The sequence below is a fragment of the Phoenix dactylifera genome, chromosome 9 (assembly GCF_009389715.1).
Source record: "Phoenix dactylifera cultivar Barhee BC4 chromosome 9, palm_55x_up_171113_PBpolish2nd_filt_p, whole genome shotgun sequence".
In the NCBI taxonomy this organism is placed as follows: Eukaryota; Viridiplantae; Streptophyta; class Magnoliopsida; order Arecales; family Arecaceae; genus Phoenix; species Phoenix dactylifera.
The window spans coordinates 3,963,290-3,968,137 of NC_052400.1; positions in this window are offsets into that span (position 1 = coordinate 3,963,290).

The following is a 4,848-nucleotide window of genomic DNA, read 5'->3' on the forward strand; positions in this document are numbered from 1 at the left end:
TTGAACTATCTTGGTTAATGAATCTATCTCTTTAGTTCAAATGATATGTGCTTGCTTATATTTAGGCAATCTCTTGAGTAAAGTGACTCAACATGCAACCATTGTCATATCTTATATTGAGTCATCTAGTTAAAAAAATATATATGTTGGATGAATGCTTTGTATCTTAAAGAAACTAATGACCTTCCTTCAAGAAAGAAAAATGAGAAATTTCAACTTGAAGGATATCTTCATGTAAGATACACTAAACATTCACATGCAAACAAGAGAGAGGATCTTCTTCAGCCAAAAGTTCACACATAAGAAATCGAGTTTGGCTTGAAGAACATATAATGAATAGGTAATTTAGATACCTTTCTCACAAATTAGTTGAGCGAAGTCAGTAACTTAAATCTTATTATGGCATGATTAAATTCTTTAATTATTAATTTTTGATATCATGTCTATATGTGTATTGACTGACTTATACTGTTAGAAATTATTTCATGGTTCGCCCAAACTAAAATATATCTTTGCCTATGTCATAACCATGAAATACACAAGTATATGCTTAAAATGTTGATGTAAAATAACTTGTGAGAAGTTATGAATCCTTGAGCATAATGAAAATGTTGTTTGCATGATATACATATATATGATACGTAAGATTAATTCTCTATTCTGCTCTCTCATGAAAATTACTTAAGAATAACAAAAAGAGAGAGAGATAAAGAAAAGAAAATGGATATTATTCAAGAGAAGTAAAATCCAAGTAGAGGCAAACACTTCAACCTTAAGGAAAAGCAAAACAAACTTAATATATTCGACACATTTGTGAGACTTGTGTGAGCATTCTTTTGGAAGGGATAAAATCCATAATTAATTACACTTAAACAGGGAGGTTTTGAAGTAAACATTTTAACCTTTCTATATTGCTCATCATAGGGATGGTGCCAATGGGGAGGCTAGTGGTAGTACCCGGCACTATTTGACCCAACTATTCGGTGTAGGGCATATTAGGGACGGCACAAGAGGGAGGCTAGTGGTAGTACCTCGTGCCCCTTTCCAACTCCACCGGATAGGGAGCAAATAGAGTATAGAGCATAAGAAAGTTATAAATGAAAAACAAAGTAAATGAAAGTAGAATTAAGTCAAATTTTTAATCACTTGAAAACACACTTTAAGGATGAAATCATTGCAAGATTATATTTAAATAGGGGGAGTTTATTTGAAAAGAATTGATTTTGATCCTTGACATTCTTGTTCTTAGTATTTTAATGCATGACTTAACACATGGTATATTTTGCATATGGTATGATGTCTTGATTTATGGATTCTCAATATTTTGTAATGTTTCATACTTGGACAATTTGATTGAATGTTTGAATTGCTACATAACATCTTTTGTTTAGTTTTATTGAAAAGAAATTTCAGATTTGTCATTCACAATCATTGTTAAAATCTGAAAGCTAAATAAAATTGTAGAAAGGAGAAGAGAAGAACATCTCTATTTAGGGAAAATAAATTGATATTGATCTATCTTTCTACTTGCCTAACTTTGATACATAATGTCCTAATACTTGTTAAAATATCCTTTATTTTGTATCGAAACTCAAAATTAAACACAAAGATTCTGAAAGTGCTTTAATGTTATTGAAATATGTATTTTTCAATCGTAACAATTTAAGATGAGCTACATTGTGAAAGATACATATCTCATATTATGACTTAGAAAGCTTCTATTGAAAATTCTATGTAATTCAGAATCCGATTTTGTATAAAAGTTTAAACTCCATATGATTACTAAATAAAATGTTAATGTAAGAAAAACAGAATTTATTTTGATTGCTCCGATATGCATCCGAAACATATCATTTCTTACCTTCAAAGTATACTAATTTTGATTCAAATGATGTGTCTTACGATGATCTTGATTGCAAGTAAATATTTTTAAAATATATGACTTTATTTTAATATTTAAAAAATTTATTGAGCTTCATGTATACATTGCTGAAAAACTGTGATTAAGAAATTGAGTTCTATAAATACACATACCTCAATGATCATCTATATATTTTTTCTCTCCTACATTCTTAGAAACTATCATCAGAATATATATATATAGAGTGAATACTATAAATTTTGAATAATTCTAGATCACTCTACATTCTCGATAACATAGAATTTCAGTTTTATTCATGTTTATTATTAAATTCTGAAATTCAACCAAAGAAAAGAATGATTAAAGAAGCATCTTTTGAAGGGGAGCTTTAGATATTCAGTATCTTATCCTAAAGAAACTTTAATTTGATGCATACCTTGAATTTTATGGATTGATTTTGATGAACCTCCTTATATTGCAAGACATGCTTTAATTACCTTGAGATGAGTTCTATAAAGGCTGTCTTATCTCAAACCTTGAGTCTTATGAAAATGAGCTGAAACTTATAGAAAATATATTTTTGAGATTGACAATTTTATTGAACATTATCTTCAAATTCTAAACTCTTAAATGGAATGATCAATAGAGGGGGAGAAAGAAAATTTCAGAAGGAGAGGTCTCACGGAACTTAATCGCATATATCTATAACTAAAGGAGAGAGGAGGAATACAAAATGAAAAATGATCCTAATACTCTCCAATATGTATCATCTGAAATTTAATCTGAAAATCTTTATGATATACCTTGAGGCATGTTATTTGGTTAGTATATCTTATGCATAAATCATGAACCAAATTGCAAGTTGAGCTTAAAGAGCCTCTAACTTAATGAAAAAGGGGGAGAATAACGTGTAAAATTTTCTTGAGTATCTTTTAGAAAATCTATTTTGATATTCACTAATGAGTCCTAATTGACTTGATCTTTAAAACTTAAATTGTGTGCCAATTCATTATTTTATGTATCAAATTATGCTTATTTTCTAAAGGAATAAAAGAAAGTCTTTAAAAGAGCTCAAAGATGTATCAAAAATTGCATAAACTCATAATTTGGTATTTGTGCCCCAATGCTCTTATTATCATATAAGAACTTTGAAGTCATTAAGAATTAATGATCCAACATGATGATATGTTTTTCCAAATATATAAGTTTTGATCTTTGACTCTGAAAATTAATTAAATTGCTCTCATGTTGATAAAATACTTAATAGATTGGGCAAAAGGTCTTAAATGAACAAGCTTTCATACTTAGTGAAGAGAGGTTAGATTTCCACTCATATTTTTCCTTGAATATCATTTGTGGTACTTCTTGAATTAACCTAAGGAAGATTCCACCTACACTTGATTAGAAAACTATCTGTGGTATCAAATTAAAAAACCTCTTGAATTCACACTCGATGTGTTCTGCTCTGATCTTTGTACTTAATGTTTCACTATCTTTTTGATGTTGTCAAAAAGGGGGAGAAATATCTAAGTATATGCTATATACTCAGAATGCTTTATTACTTTGAATTGAATACAAATCAGCTTAAAATTTAAATATGTTGATTGTGTTAAGCTGATTAAATCTAAAGCATTATCATGAAGTATGTTTTTAAATATATATGTTTTCCACTTCATGCAACTTAGCTATGTATTACTTCTAGAAATCAATATCTTTTATATTGCATATACTCCAAGTTTTGTCATCATCAAAAAGGGGGAGATTGATGACCCAAAGATTGATTCATAGATTGATTTTGATGATCACAAAACCTTGAAGTATAGATACTAATGTTTATGTTGCAAGGAGAAAGATATTTATTTTGCAAGGAACATAGCAAGTTGGAAGAACACAAGAAGGCCTCCAAAGCTCTCAAGTTGGAAGAAAGCTACAATTTATTGGCCCAAGTTTAAAGTTCAAAGGATTCAAATTGGAGGAGTAAAATCAAAAGAAAAATTCAAAAGAACAGTCTTCGAGTCGACTCCAGTGGAATTCGAGTCGACTCCGGAGAAGTATGAGTCGACTCCTAGGAGTCACAGGCAGAAAAGTCAGAGAGCAGTTTTCGGGTCTGAGATTCGAGTCGACTCCAGTGGAACGCGAGTCGACTCCAATGGTTGGTAGGTCGACTCCAAAGAAAGCAAGAGTCGACTCTCAGCGGAACACAAGGAAAAAGTCAGAGAGCATTTTTGGGACTCTGAGATTCGAGTCGACTCCCGCATTGCACGAGTCGACTCCGAGACTCCGCGACCATCGACAGACAGAAAACCATGTTACTGCCTCTGAGATTCGAGTCGACTCCCAGACAGCTCGAGTCGACTCCAAGACAAGCTTCACGTCAAAAGGCAGAAGACCAACTTTCGGAAACTGAGAGCCGAGTCGACTCCAAGGAAGTTCGAGTCGACTCCAAGACTGGACGAGCCAAAAGACAGAGGATCGGGAGTTCGGGCTCTGAGATTCGAGTCGACTCCCAGGACGGTCGAGTCGACTCGAGAGGACAAAATTCAAAATTGGATCCACGGACTTCAGTGGATGAGCCGACTCCGAAATTGCCAAGTCAGCTCCAGAAGTTGGCGAGTCGACTCCAGGTTAAGTCGAGTCGACTCCCAGTCGAGGCAAGCACATTAATTCAAATTTGGAACAGTGGCCGAGTCGTCTCCGGTAAAACACGAGCCGACTCCTGCAACAGGCGAGCCGACTCCTGATCGCGCGAGTCGACTCCGATCCCAACGGTAACATTGTCAGGAAATGCAGACTGTGTCCAACGGCTCTTTTTCTTGTCTCTAACGGCTATATTCTTGTTTCCACGCTATCTAAAGCTATAAAAACAAGAAGAGAGCTAGGGGAGAACTCATGGAAGTGGGAGAGATCATATAGGAAAGAGATCTCAAAAAGACTACAAAGGAAATCTCCCATAAGCACAAAAGGGCCATCCAAAACGAAATAGAGAG